Source organism: Salmo salar, chromosome 12, assembly GCF_965601325.2.
Source record: "Salmo salar chromosome 12, fSalSal1, whole genome shotgun sequence".
NCBI lineage: Eukaryota > Metazoa > Chordata > Actinopteri > Salmoniformes > Salmonidae > Salmo > Salmo salar.
In genome coordinates this window covers 73,024,769-73,041,442 of record NC_138302.1, presented here as the reverse complement: position 1 = coordinate 73,041,442, position 16,674 = coordinate 73,024,769, and positions in this window count along the sequence as shown.

Here is a 16,674-nt window from a genome sequence, read left to right as displayed (position 1 = left end):
ACAGAGTGACTGAGAGAGACAGAGAGACAGAGAGAGACAAAAAGACAGAGTGACAGAGAGACAGAGACACAGAGAGACAGAGAGACAGAGACACAGAGAGACAGAGAGACAGAGAGACAGAGACACAGAGAGACAGAGAGACAGAGAGACATAGAGACAGAGAGAGACAAAGAGACAGAGAGTCAGAGAGACAGAGAGACAGAGAAACAGAGAGACAGAGAGATACAGAGACATTGAGACAGAGACAGAGACAAAGAGAGACAGAGAGACAGAGAGACAGAGAGAGATAGAGAGACAGAGAGACAGAGAGAGACAAAAAGACAGAGTGACAGAGAGACAGAGACACAGAGAGACAGAGAGACAGAGAGACAGAGAGACAGAGAGACAGAGAAACAGAGACACAGAGAGACAGAGAGACAGAGAGACTGAGAGACTGAGAGAGAGAGAGAGACAGAGACACAGAGAGACAGAGAGACAGAGAGACAGAGAGACAGAGAGACAGAGAGAGACAGAGAGACAGAGAGAGACAGAGAGACAGAGAGACAGAAAGATAGAGAGACATAGACACAGAGAGACAGAAAGACAGAGAGACAGAGACACTGAGAGACTGAGAGACAGAGAGACAGAGAGACTGAGAGACTGAGAGACAGAGAGACACAGAGAGACAGAGAGACAGAGAGACAGAGAGACAGAGACACAGAGACACAGAGAGACAGAGAGACAGAGAAACAGAGAGACAGAGAAACAGAGAGACAGAGAGACAGAGAGACAGAGAAACAGAGAGAAGAGAGAGACAAAGATACAGAGTGACAGAGAGACAGAGAGACAGAGACACAGAGAGACAGACAGAGAGACAGAGAGACAGAGAGATATAGAGACAGAGAGACAGAGAGACAGAGAGACATAGACATAGAGAGACAGAGAGACAGTGAGACAGAGAGAGACAGAGAGACAGAGAGAGACAGAGAGACAGAGAGACAGAGAGATAGAGAGACAGAGAAACAGAGAGACAGAGAGAGACAAAGTGATAGAGAGAAAGAGAGACAGAGACACAGAGAGACAGACAGAGAGACAGAGAGACAGAGAAACAGAGAGACAGAGAGATAGAGAGACAGAGAGACAGAGAGACATAGACATAGAGAGACAGAGACACAGAGAGACAGAGACACTGAGAGACAGAGAGACAGAGAGACCGAGAGACTGAGAGACAGAGACAGAGATACAGAGAGACAGAGAGACAGAGAGACAGAGAAACAGAGACACAGAGAGACAGAGAGACAGAGAAACAGAGAGATATAGAGACAGAGAGACAGAGAGACAGAGAGACAGAGAGAGACAGAGAGACAGAGAGACAGAGAGACAGAGAGAGACAGAGAGACAGAGAGAGACAGAGAGACAGAGAGACAGAGAGATAGAGAGACAGAGAAACAGAGAGAAAGAGAGAGACAAAGAGACAAAGTGACAGAGAGACAGAGAGACAGAGACACAGAGAGACAGACAGAGAGACAGAGAGACAGAGAAACAGAGAGACAGAGAGATAGAGAGACAGAGAGACACAGAGACACAGACATAGAGAGACAGAGAGACAGAGAGACAGAGAGACAGAGAGAGACAGAGAGACAGAGAGATAGAGAGACAGAGACACAGAGAGACAGAGAAACAGAGACACAGAGAGACAGACAGAGAGACAGAGAGACAGAGAAACAGAGAGATATAGAGACAGAGAGACAGAGAGACAGAGAGACATAGACATAGAGAGACAGAGTGACAGTGAGACAGAGAGAGAAAGAGAGACAGAGAGAGACTAGGAGACAGAGAGACAGAGAGATAGAGAGACAGACAAACAGAGAGACAGAGAGAGACAAAGAGACAAAGTGACAGAGAGACAGAGAGACAGAGACACAGAGAGACAGACAGAGAGACAGAGAGACAGAGAAACAGAGAGACAGAGAGATAGAGAGACAGAGAGACAGAGAGACATAGACATAGAGAGACAGAGAGACAGAGAGACAGAGAGACAGAGAGACAGAGAGAGACAGAGAGACAGAGAGACAGAGAGACAGAGAGACAGAGAGATAGAGAGACAGAGACACTGAGAGAAAGAGAGACCGAGAGACCGAGAGACAGAGAGACAGAGACACAGAGAGACAGAGAGTCAGAGAGACAGAGAAACAGAGACACAGAGACACAGAGAGACAGAGAGACAGAGAAACAGAGAGACAGAGAGACAGAGAGACAGAGAGACAGAGAGACAGAGAGAGACAAAGAGACAGAGAGATAGAGAGACAAAGACAGAGAGACAGAGAGACAGAGACAAAGAGAGACAGAGAGACAGAGAGACAGAGGGACTGAGAGACAGAGAGATAGAGACACAGAGAAACAGAAAGACAGAGAGACAGAGAGACAGAGAGACATAGAAACAGAGAAACAGAGAAACAGAGAGACAGAGAGACAGAGAGACAGAGAAACAGAGAGACAGAGAGACAGAGAGATAGAGAAACAGAGAGACAGAGAGACAGAGAGATAGAGAGACAAAGACAGAGAGACAGAGAGACAGAGACAAAGCGAGACAGTGAGACAGAGAGAGACAGAGGGACTGAGAGACAGAGACACAGAGAGACAGAGAGACAGAGAAATAGAGAGACTTAGAGGCAGAGAGACATAGACAAAGAGACACAGAGAGACAGAGAGAGACAAATAGACAGAGAGACAGAGAGACAGAGAAACAGAGAGACAGAGAGATACAGAGACATTGAGACAGAGAGACAGAGACAAAGAGAGACAGAGAGACAGGGAGACAGAGAGAGACAGAGTGACTGAGAGAGACAGAGAGACAGAGAGAGACAAAAAGACAGAGTGACAGAGAGACAGAGACACAGAGAGACAGAGAGACAGAGACACAGAGAGACAGAGAGACAGAGAGACAGAGACACAGAGAGACAGAGAGACAGAGAGACATAGAGACAGAGAGAGACAAAGAGACAGAGAGTCAGAGAGACAGAGAGACAGAGAAACAGAGAGACAGAGAGATACAGAGACATTGAGACAGAGAGACAGAGACAAAGAGAGACAGAGAGACAGAGAGACAGAGAGAGACAGAGGGACTGAAAGAGACAGAGAGATAGAGAGACAGAGAGACAGAGAGAGACAAAAAGACAGAGGGACAGAGAGACAGAAACACAGAGAGACAGAGAGACAGAGAGACAGAGAGACAGAGAAACAGAGACACAGAGAGACAGAGAGACAGAGAAACAGAGAGAGACAGAGAGACAGAGAGAGACACAGAGACAGAGAGACATAGACATAGAGAGACAGAGAGACAGTGAGACAGAGAGAGACAGAGAGACAGAGAGAGACTAGGAGACAGAGAGACAGAGAGATAGAGAGACAGAGAAACAGAGAGACAGAGAGAGACAAAGAGACAAAGTGACAGAGAGACAGAGAGACAGAGACACAGAGAGACAGACAGAGAGACAGAGAGACAGAGAAACAGAGAGACAGAGAGATAGAGAGACAGAGAGACAGAGAGACATAGACATAGAGAGACAGAGAGACAGAGAGACAGAGAGACAGAGAGACAGAGAGAGACAGAGAGACAGAGAGAGAGACAGAGAGACAGAGAGATAGAGAGACAGAGACACTGAGAGACAGAGAGACCGAGAGACAGAGAGACAGAGACACAGAGAGACAGAGAGACAGAGAGACAGAGAAACAGAGACACAGAGACACAGAGAGACAGAGAGACAGAGAGACAGAGAGACAGAGAGACAGAGAGACAGAGAGACAGAGAGACAGAGAGAGACAAAGAGACAGAGAGATAGAGAGACAAAGACAGAGAGACAGAGAGACAGAGACAAAGAGAGACAGAGAGACAGAGAGAGACAGAGGGACTGAGAGACAGAGAGATAGAGACACAGAGAAACAGAAAGACAGAGAGAGACAAAGAGACAGAGAAACAGAGAGACAGAGAGATAGAGAGACAGAGAGACATAGAAACAGAGAGACAGAGAAACAGAGAGACGGAGAGACAGAGAGACAGAGAAACAGAGAGACAGAGAGACAGAGAGATAGAGAAACAGAGAGACAGAGAGACAGAGAGATAGAGAGACAAAGACAGAGAGACAGAGACAGAGACAAAGAGAGACAGAGAGACAGAGAGAGACAGAGGGACTGAGAGACAGAGACACAGAGAGACAGAGAGACAGAGAAATAGAGAGACTTAGAGACAGAGAGACATAGACAAAGAGACACAGAGAGACAGAGAGAGACAAAGAGACAGAGAGACAGAGAGACAGAGAAACAGAGAGACAGAGAGATACAGAGACATTGAGACAGAGAGACAGAGACAAAGAGAGACAGAGAGACAGAGAGACAGAGAGAGACAGAGTGACTGAGAGAGACAGAGAGACAGAGAGAGACAAAAAGACAGAGTGACAGAGAGACAGAGACACAGAGAGACAGAGAGACAGAGACACAGAGAGACAGAGAGACAGAGAGACAGAGACACAGAGAGACAGAGAGACAGAGAGACATAGAGACAGAGAGAGACAGAGAGACAGAGAGACAGAGAGAGAAAGAGGGACTGAGAGAGACAGAGAGATAGAGAGACAGAGAGACAGAGAGAGACAAAAAGACAGAGTGACAGAGAGACAGAGACACAGAGAGACAGAGAGACAGAGAGACAGAGAGACAGAGAGACAGAGAAACAGAGACACAGAGAGACAGAGAGACAGAGAAACAGAGAGAGACAGAGAGACAGAGAGAGACACAGAGACAGAGAGATAGAGAGACAGAGACACAGAGAGACAGAGAGACAGAGAGACAGAGATACTGAGAGACAGAGAGACAGAGAGACTGAGAGACTGAGAGAGAGAGAGAGAGAGAGAGAGAGAGAGACAGAGAGACAGAGAAACAGAGACACAGAGACACAGAGAGACAGAGAGACAGAGACACAGAGAGACAGAGAGACAGAGAAACAGAGAGACAGAGAGACAGAGAGACAGAGAAACAGAGAGACAGAGAGACAGAGAGACAGAGAAACAGAGAGACAGAGAGAGACAAAGAGACAGAGTGACAGAGAGACAGAGAGACAGAGAGACAGAGAAACAGAGAGAGACAGAGAGACAGAGAGAGACACAGAGACAGAGAGACAGAGAGACATAGACATAGAGAGACAGAGAGATAGAGAGACAGAGAGACAGAGAGAGACAGAGAGACAGAGAGACAGAGAGACTGAGAGACTGAGAGACACAGAGAGACAGAGAGACAGAGAGACAAAGAGACAGAGAAACAGAGACACAGAGACACAGAGAGACAGAGAGACAGAGAAACAGAGAGACAGAGAAACAGAGAGACAGAGAGACAGAGAGACAGAGAAACAGAGAGACAGAGAGAGACAAAGAGACAGAGTGACAGAGAGACAGAGAGACAGAGACACAGAGAGACAGACAGAGAGACAGAGAGACAGAGAAACAGAGAGATATAGAGACAGAGAGACAGAGAGACAGAGAGACATAGACATAGAGAGACAGAGAGACAGTGAGACAGAGAGAGACAGAGAGACAGAGAGAGACAGAGAGACAGAGAGACAGAGAGATAGAGAGACAGAGAAACAGAGAGACAGAGAGAGACAAAGAGACAGAGTGACAGAGAGACAGAGAGACAGAGAGACAGAGAGACAGATAGACAGAGAGACAGAGAGACAGAGAGAGACAGAGAGACAGAGAGACAGAGAAACAGAGAGACAGAGAGACAGAGAGACAGAGAAACAGAGAGACAGAGAAACAGAGAGACAGAGACAGAGAGAGACAGAGAGACAGAGAGACAGAGAAACAGAGAGACAGAGAGACAGAGAAACAGAGAGACAGAGAGACAGAGAGACAGAGAAATAGAGAGACATAGAGACAGAGAGACATAGACAAAGAGAGACAGAGAGACAGAGAGAGACAAAGAGACAGAGAGACAGAGAGACAGAGAAACAGAGAGACAGAGAGAGACAAAGAGACAGAGTGACAGAGAGACAGAGAAACAGAGAGACAGAGAGATAGAGAGACAGAGAGACAGAGAGACAGAGAGACATAGACATAGAGAGACAGAGAGACAGAGAGAGACAGAGAGACAGAGAGAGACAGAGAGACAGAGAGATAGAGACAGAGAAACAGAGAGAGACAAAGAGACAAAGTGACAGAGAGACAGAGAGACAGAGACACAGAGAGACAGACAGAGAGAAAGACAAACAGAGAAACAGAGAGACAGAGAGATAGAGAGACAGAGAGACAGAGAGACAGAGAGACATAGACATAGAGAGACAGAGAGACAGAGAGACAGAGAGACAGAGAGAGACAGAGAGACAGAGAGAGACAGAGAGACAGAGAGACAGAGAGATAGAGAGACAGAGACACAGAGAGACAGAAAGACAGAGAGACAGAGACACTGAGAGACAGAGAGACAGAGAGACAGAGAGACTGAGAGACTGAGAGACAGAGAGACACAGAGAGACAGAGAGACAGAGAGACAGAGAGACAGAGAAACAGAGACACAGAGACACAGAGAGACAGAGAGACAGAGAAACAGAGAGACAGAGAAACAGAGAGACAGAGAGACAGAGAGACAGAGAAACAGAGAGACAGAGAGAGACAAAGATACAGAGTGACAGAGAGACAGAGAGACAGAGACACAGAGAGACAGACAGAGAGACAGAGAGACAGAGAAACAGAGAGATATAGAGACAGAGAGACAGAGAGACAGAGAGACATAGACATAGAGAGACAGAGAGACAGTGAGACAGAGAGAGACAGAGAGACAGAGAGAGACAGAGAGACAGAGAGACAGAGAGAAAGAGAGACAGAGAAACAGAGAGACAGAGAGAGACAAAGTGACAGAGAGACAGAGAGACAGAGACACAGAGAGACAGACAGAGAGACAGAGAGACAGAGAAACAGAGAGACAGAGAGATAGAGAGACAGAGAGACAGAGAGACATAGACATAGAGAGACAGAGACACAGAGAGACAGAGACACTGAGAGACAGAGAGACAGAGAGACAGAGAGACATAGACATAGAGAGACAGAAAGACAGAGAGACAGAGAGACAGAGAGACAGAGAGAGACAGAGAGACAGAGAGAGAGACAGAGAGACAGAGAGATAGAGAGACAGAGACACTGAGAGACAGAGAGACCGAGAGACCGAGAGACAGAGAGACAGAGACACAGAGAGACAGAGAGACAGAGAGACAGAGAAACAGAGACACAGAGACACAGAGAGACAGAGAGACAGAGAAACAGAGAGACAGAGAGACAGAGAGACAGAGAGACAGAGAGACAGAGAGAGACAAAGAGACAGAGAGATAGAGAGACAAAGACAGAGAGACAGAGAGACAGAGACAAAGAGAGACAGAGAGACAGAGAGAGACAGAGGGACTGAGAGACAGAGAGATAGAGACACAGAGAAACAGAAAGACAGAGAGAGACAAAGAGACAGAGAAACAGAGAGACAGAGAGATAGAGAGACAGAGAGACATAGAAACAGAGAAACAGAGAGATAGAGAGACGGAGAGACAGAGAGACAGAGAAACAGAGAAACAGAGAGATAGAGAGACAGAGAGACATAGAAACAGAGAAACAGAGAAACAGAGAGACGGAGAGACAGAGAGACAGAGAAACAGAGAGACAGAGAGACAGAGAGATAGAGAAACAGAGAGACAGAGAGACAGAGAGATAGAGAGACAAAGACAGAGAGACAGAGACAGAGACAAAGAGAGACAGAGAGACAGAGAGAGACAGAGGGACTGAGAGACAGAGACACAGAGAGACAGAGAGACAGAGAAATAGAGAGACTTAGAGACAGAGAGACATAGACAAAGAGACACAGAGAGACAGAGAGAGACAAAGAGACAGAGAGACAGAGAGACAGAGAAACAGAGAGACAGAGAGATACAGAGACATTGAGACAGAGAGACAGAGACAAAGAGAGACAGAGAGACAGAGAGACAGAGAGAGACAGAGTGACTGAGAGAGACAGAGAGACAGAGAGAGACAAAAAGACAGAGTGACAGAGAGACAGAGACACAGAGAGACAGAGAGACAGAGACACAGAGAGACAGAGAGACAGAGAGACAGAGACACAGAGAGACAGAGAGACAGAGAGACATAGAGACAGAGAGAGACAGAGAGACAGAGAGACAGAGAGAGAAAGAGGGACTGAGAGAGACAGAGAGATAGAGAGACAGAGAGACAGAGAGAGACAAAAAGACAGAGTGACAGAGAGACAGAGACACAGAGAGACAGAGAGACAGAGAGACAGAGAGACAGAGAGACAGAGAAACAGAGACACAGAGAGACAGAGAGACAGAGAAACAGAGAGAGACAGAGAGACAGAGAGAGACACAGAGACAGAGAGATAGAGAGACAGAGACACAGAGAGACAGAGAGACAGAGAGACAGAGATACTGAGAGACAGAGAGACAGAGAGACTGAGAGACTGAGAGAGAGAGAGAGAGAGAGAGAGAGAGACAGAGAGACAGAGAAACAGAGACACAGAGACACAGAGAGACAGAGAGACAGAGAAACAGAGAGACAGAGAGACAGAGAGACAGAGAAACAGAGAGACAGAGAGACAGAGAGACAGAGAAACAGAGAGACAGAGAGAGACAAAGAGACAGAGTGACAGAGAGACAGAGAGACAGAGAGACAGAGAAACAGAGAGAGACAGAGAGACAGAGAGAGACACAGAGACAGAGAGACAGAGAGACATAGACATAGAGAGACAGAGAGATAGAGAGACAGAGAGACAGAGAGAGACAGAGAGACAGAGAGACAGAGAGACTGAGAGACTGAGAGACAGAGAGACACAGAGAGACAGAGAGACAGAGAGACAAAGAGACAGAGAAACAGAGACACAGAGACACAGAGAGACAGAGAGACAGAGAAACAGAGAGACAGAGAAACAGAGAGACAGAGAGACAGAGAGACAGAGAAACAGAGAGACAGAGAGAGACAAAGAGACAGAGTGACAGAGAGACAGAGAGACAGAGACACAGAAAGACAGACAGAGAGACAGAGAGACAGAGAAACAGAGAGATATAGAGACAGAGAGACAGAGAGACAGAGAGACATAGACATAGAGAGACAGAGAGACAGTGAGACAGAGAGAGACAGAGAGACAGAGAGAGACAGAGAGACAGAGAGACAGAGAGATAGAGAGACAGAGAAACAGAGAGACAGAGAGAGACAAAGAGACAAAGTGACAGAGAGACAGAGAGACAGAGAGACAGAGAGACAGATAGACAGAGAGACAGAGAGACAGAGAGAGACAGAGAGACAGAGAGACAGAGAAACAGAGAGACAGAGAGACAGAGAGACAGAGAAACAGAGAGACAGAGAAACAGAGAGACAGAGACAGAGAGAGACAGAGAGACAGAGAGACAGAGAAACAGAGAGACAGAGAGACAGAGAAACAGAGAGACAGAGAGACAGAGAGACAGAGAAATAGAGAGACATAGAGACAGAGAGACATAGACAAAGAGAGACAGAGAGACAGAGAGAGACAAAGAGACAGAGAGACAGAGAGACAGAGAAACAGAGAGACAGAGAGAGACAAAGAGACAGAGTGACAGAGAGACAGAGAAACAGAGAGACAGAGAGATAGAGACAGAGAAACAGAGAGAGACAAAGAGACAAAGTGACAGAGAGACAGAGAGACAGAGACACAGAGAGACAGACAGAGAGAAAGACAAACAGAGAAACAGAGAGACAGAGAGATAGAGAGACAGAGAGACAGAGAGACATAGACATAGAGAGACAGAGAGACAGAGAGACAGAGAGACAGAGAGAGACAGAGAGACAGAGAGAGACAGAGAGACAGAGAGACAGAGAGATAGAGAGACAGAGACACAGAGAGACAGAAAGACAGAGAGACAGAGACACTGAGAGACAGAGAGACAGAGAGACAGAGAGACTGAGAGACTGAGAGACAGAGAGACACAGAGAGACAGAGAGACAGAGAGACAGAGAGACAGAGAAACAGAGACACAGAGACACAGAGAGACAGAGAGACAGAGAAACAGAGAGACAGAGAAACAGAGAGACAGAGAGACAGAGAGACAGAGAAACAGAGAGACAGAGAGAGACAAAGATACAGAGTGACAGAGAGACAGAGAGACAGAGACACAGAGAGACAGACAGAGAGACAGAGAGACAGAGAAACAGAGAGATATAGAGACAGAGAGACAGAGAGACAGAGAGACATAGACATAGAGAGACAGAGAGACAGTGAGACAGAGAGAGACAGAGAGACAGAGAGAGACAGAGAGACAGAGAGACAGAGAGAAAGAGAGACAGAGAAACAGAGAGACAGAGAGAGACAAAGTGACAGAGAGACAGAGAGACAGAGACACAGAGAGACAGACAGAGAGACAGAGAGACAGAGAAACAGAGAGACAGAGAGATAGAGAGACAGAGAGACAGAGAGACATAGACATAGAGAGACAGAGACACAGAGAGACAGAGACACTGAGAGACAGAGAGACAGAGAGACCGAGAGACTGAGAGACAGAGAGACAGAGACACAGAGAGACAGAGAGACAGAGAGACAGAGAAACAGAGACACAGAGAGACAGACAGAGAGACAGAGAGACAGAGAAACAGAGAGATATAGAGACAGAGAGACAGAGAGACAGAGAGACATAGACATAGAGAGACAGAGAGACAGTGAGACAGAGAGAGACAGAGAGACAGAGAGAGACAGAGAGACAGAGAGACAGAGAGATAGATAGACAGAGAAACAGAGAGACAGAGAGAGACAAAGAGACAAAGTGACAGAGAGACAGAGAGACAGAGACACAGAGAGACAGACAGAGAGACAGAGAGACAGAGAAACAGAGAGACAGAGAGATAGAGAGACAGAGAGACAGAGAGACATAGACATAGAGAGACAGAGAGACAGAGAGACAGAGAGACAGAGAGACAGAGAGAGACAGAGAGACAGAGAGAGACAGAGAGACAGAGAGACAGAGAGATAGAGAGACAGAGACACAGAGAGACAGAGAAACAGAGACACAGAGAGACAGACAGAGAGACAGAGAGACAGAGAGACAGAGAGACATAGACATAGAGAGACAGAGAGACAGTGAGACAGAGAGAGACAGAGAGACAGAGAGAGACAGAGAGACAGAGAGACAGAGAGATAGAGAGACAGAGAAACAGAGAGACAGAGAGAGACAAAGAGACAAAGTGACAGAGAGACAGAGAGACAGAGAGACAGAGAGACAGATAGACAGAGAGACAGAGAGACAGAGAGAGACAGAGAGACAGAGAGACAGAGAAACAGAGAGACAGAGAAACAGAGAGACAGAGAAACAGAGAGACAGAGAAACAGAGAGACAGAGACAGAGAGAGACAGAGAGACAGAGAGACAGAGAAACAGAGAGACAGAGATACAGAGAAACAGAGAGACAGAGAGACAGAGAGACAGAGAAATAGAGAGACATAGAGACAGAGAGACATAGACAAAGAGAGACAGAGAGACAGAGAGAGACAAAGAGACAGAGAGACAGAGAGACAGAGAAACAGAGAGAAAAGAGAGAGACAAAGAGACAGAGTGACAGAGAGACAGAGAAACAGAGAGACGAGAGATAGAGAGACAGAGAGACAGAGAGACAGAGAGACATAGACATAGAGAGACAGAGAGACAGAGAGAGACAGAGAGACAGAGAGAGAGAGAGACAGAGAGATAGAGAGACAGAGAAACAGAGAGAGACAAAGAGACAAAGTTACAGAGAGACAGAGAGACAGAGACACAGAGAGACAGACAGAGAGACAGACAAACAGAGAAACAGAGAGACAGAGAGATAGAGAGACAGAGAGACAGAGAGACAGAGAGACATAGACATAGAGAGACAGAGAGACAGAGAGACAGAGAGAGACAGAGAGAGACAGAGAGACAGAGAGACAGAGAGATAGAGAGACAGAGACACAGAGAGACAGAAAGACAGAGAGACAGAGACACTGAGAGACAGAGAGACAGAGAGACTGAGAGACTGAGAGACAGAGAGACACAGAGAGACAGAGAGACAGAGAGACAGAGAAACAGAGACACAGAGACACAGAGAGACAGAGAGACAGAGAAACAGAGAGACAGAGAAACAGAGAGACAGAGAGAGAGAGAGACAGAGAAACAGAGAGACAGAGAGAGACAAAGATACAGAGTGACAGAGAGACATAGAGACAGAGACACAGAGAGACAGACAGAGAGACAGAGAGACAGAGAAACAGAGAGATATAGAGACAGAGAGACAGAGAGACAGAGAGACATAGACATAGAGAGACAGAGAGACAGTGAGACAGAGAGAGACAGAGAGACAGAGAGAGACAGAGAGACAGAGAGACAGAGAGATAGAGAGACAGAGAAACAGAGAGACAGAGAGAGACAAAGTGACAGAGAGACAGAGAGACAGAGACACAGAGATACAGACAGAGAGACAGAGAGACAGAGAAACAGAGAGACAGAGAGATAGAGAGACAGAGAGACAGAGAGACATAGACATAGAGAGACAGAGACACAGAGAGACAGAGACACTGAGAGACAGAGAGACAGAGAGACCGATATACTGAGAGACAGAGAGACAGAGACACAGAGAGACAGAGAGACAGAGAGACAGAGAAACAGAGACACATAGAGACAGACAGAGAGACAGAGAGACAGAGAGAGACAAAGTGACAGAGAGACAGAGAGACAGAGACACAGAGATACAGACAGAGAGACAGAGAGACAGAGAAACAGAGAGACAGAGAGATAGAGAGACAGAGAGATAGAGAGACAGAGACACAGAGAGACAGAGAAACAGAGACACAGAGAGACAGACAGAGAGACAGAGAGACAGAGAGACAGAGAGACATAGACATAGAGAGACAGAGAGACAGTGAGACAGAGAGAGACAGAGAGACAGAGAGAGACAGAGAGACAGAGAGACAGAGAGATAGAGAGACAGAGAAACAGAGAGACAGAGAGAGACAAAGAGACAAAGTGACAGAGAGACAGAGAGACAGAGAGACAGAGAGACAGATAGACAGAGAGACAGAGAGACAGAGAGAGACAGAGAGACAGAGAGACAGAGAAACAGAGAGACAGAGAAACAGAGAGACAGAGAAACAGAGAGACAGAGAAACAGAGAGACAGAGACAGAGAGAGACAGAGAGACAGAGAGACAGAGAAACAGAGAGACAGAGATACAGAGAAACAGAGAGACAGAGAGACAGAGAGACAGAGAAATAGAGAGACATAGAGACAGAGAGACATAGACAAAGAGAGACAGAGAGACAGAGAGAGACAAAGAGACAGAGAGACAGAGAGACAGAGAAACAGAGAGACAGAGAGAGACAAAGAGACAGAGTGACAGAGAGACAGAGAAACAGAGAGACGAGAGATAGAGAGACAGAGAGACAGAGAGACAGAGAGACATAGACATAGAGAGACAGAGAGACAGAGAGAGACAGAGAGACAGAGAGAGACAGAGAGACAGAGAGATAGAGAGACAGAGAAACAGAGAGAGACAAAGTTACAGAGAGACAGAGAGACAGAGACACAGAGAGACAGACAGAGAGACAGACAAACAGAGAAACAGAGAGACAGAGAGATAGAGAGACAGAGAGACAGAGAGACAGAGAGACATAGACATAGAGAGACAGAGAGACAGAGAGACAGAGAGAGACAGAGAGAGACAGAGAGACAGAGAGACAGAGAGATAGAGAGACAGAGACACAGAGAGACAGAAAGACAGAGAGACAGAGACACTGAGAGACAGAGAGACAGAGAGACAGAGAGACTGAGAGACTGAGAGACAGAGAGACACAGAGAGACAGAGAGACAGAGAGACAGAGAAACAGAGACACAGAGACACAGAGAGACAGAGAGACAGAGAAACAGAGAGACAGAGAAACAGAGAGACAGAGAGACAGAGAGACAGAGAAACAGAGAGACAGAGAGAGACAAAGATACAGAGTGACAGAGAGACAGAGAGACAGAGACACAGAGAGACAGACAGAGAGACAGAGAGACAGAGAAACAGAGAGATATAGAGACAGAGAGACAGAGAGACAGAGAGACATAGACATAGAGAGACAGAGAGACAGTGAGACAGAGAGAGACAGAGAGACAGAGAGAGACAGAGAGACAGAGAGACAGAGAGATAGAGAGACAGAGAAACAGAGAGACAGAGAGAGACAAAGTGACAGAGAGACAGAGAGACAGAGACACAGAGATACAGACAGAGAGACAGAGAGACAGAGAAACAGAGAGACAGAGAGATAGAGAGACAGAGAGACAGAGAGACATAGACATAGAGAGACAGAGACACAGAGAGACAGAGACACTGAGAGACAGAGAGACAGAGAGACCGATATACTGAGAGACAGAGAGACAGAGACACAGAGAGACAGAGAGACAGAGAGACAGAGAAACAGAGACACAGAGAGACAGACAGAGAGACAGAGAGACAGAGAAACAGAGAGATATAGAGACAGAGAGACAGAGAGACAGAGAGACATAGACATAGAGAGACAGAGAGACAGTGAGACAGAGAGAGACAGAGAGACAGAGAGAGACAGAGAGACAGAGAGACAGAGAGATAGATAGACAGAGAAACAGAGAGACAGAGAGAGACAAAGAGACAAAGTGACAGAGAGACAGAGAGACAGAGACACAGAGAGACAGACAGAGAGACAGAGAGACAGAGAAACAGAGAGACAGAGAGATAGAGAGACAGAGAGACAGAGAGACATAGACATAGAGAGACAGAGAGACAGAGAGACAGAGAGACAGAGAGACAGAGAGAGACAGAGAGACAGAGAGAGACAGAGAGACAGAGAGACAGAGAGATAGAGAGACAGAGACACAGAGAGACAGAGAAACAGAGACACAGAGAGACAGACAGAGAGACAGAGAGACAGAGAAACAGAGAGATATAGAGACAGAGAGACAGAGAGACAGAGAGAGACAGAGAGACAGAGAGACAGAGAGATAGAGAGACAGAGAAACAGAGAGACAGAGAGAGACAAAGAGACAAAGTGACAGAGAGACAGAGAGACAGAGACACAGAGAGACAGACAGAGAGACAGAGAGACAGAGAAACAGAGAGACAGATAGATAGAGAGACAGAGAGCCAGAGAGACATAGACATAGAGAGACAGAGAGACAGAGAGACAGAGAGACAGAGAGACAGAGAGAGACAGAGAGACAGAGAGAGACAGAGAGACAGAGAGACAGAGAGATAGAGAGACAGAGACACTGAGAGACAGAGAGACCGAGAGACCGGGAGACAGAGAGACAGAGACACAGAGAGACAGAGAGACAGAGAGACAGAGAAACAGAGACACAGAGACACAGAGAGACAGAGAGACAGAGAAACAGAGAGACAGAGAGACAGAGAGACAGAGAGACAGAGAGAGACAAAGAGACAGAGTGACAGAGAGACATAGAAACAGAGAAACAGAGAAACAGAGAGACGGAGAGACAGAGAAACAGAGAGACAGAGAGACAGAGAGATAGAGAGACAAAGACAGAGAGACAGAGAGACAGAGAGACAGAGACAAAGAGAGACAGAGAGACAGAGAGAGACAGAGGGACTGAGAGACAGAGACACAGAGAGACAGAGAGACAGAGAAATAGAGAGACTTAGAGACAGAGAGACATAGACAAAGAGACACAGAGAGACAGAGAGAGACAAAGAGACAGAGAGACAGAGAGACAGAGAAACAGAGAGACAGAGAGATACAGAGACATTGAGACAGAGAGACAGAGACAAAGAGAGACAGAGAGTCAGAGAGACAGAGAGAGACAGAGTGACTGAGAGAGACAGAGATACAGAGAGAGACAAAAAGACAGAGTGACAGAGAGACAGAGACACAGAGAGACAGAGAGACAGAGACACAGAGAGACAGAGAGACAGAGAGACAGAGACACAGAGAGACAGAGAGACAGAGAGACATAGAGACAGAGAGAGACAAAGAGACAGAGAGTCAGAGAGACAGAGAGACAGAGAAACAGAGAGACAGAGAGATACAGAGACATTGAGACAGAGACAAAGAGAGACAGAGAGACAGAGAGACAGAGAGAGACAGAGGGACTGAGAGAGACAGAGAGATAGAGAGACAGAGAGACAGAGAGAGACAAAAAGACAGAGTGACAGAGAGACAGAGACACAGAGAGACAGAGAGACAGAGAGACAGAGAGACAGAGACACAGAGAGACAGAGAGACAGAGAGACAGAGATACAGAGACAGAGAGACAGAGAGACAGAGAGACAGAGACACAGATGATTTCTCTGCAGCAGATCATTGGTTCTACATGTTTTAGCATTTTAAACATCACTTTATTTGCAGGTTCATGAAGTAAATCAGTTTATTAACGTTTAGGAAACAGAAAGTGGCCCCAACTTAACCCCAGATTTCAACCCTGTAGTGAAAACCTTTGGATTTAATATGCAGGAAATGGACCAACATGTAATGAACCCTTGTGTCCATCAGAGGGAGACTGTGGTCCTCCTTCCTCAGCTTCCTCTATAGTCTGATGAGTTTCCTCCATTTACACTTTTCAATAGGGTTACACATCTCCCTAGCAACAGCTGAGAAACTGCCAATTAGATTTTCCTATTGGCTAATATGTAACAACTGAACTGAAACA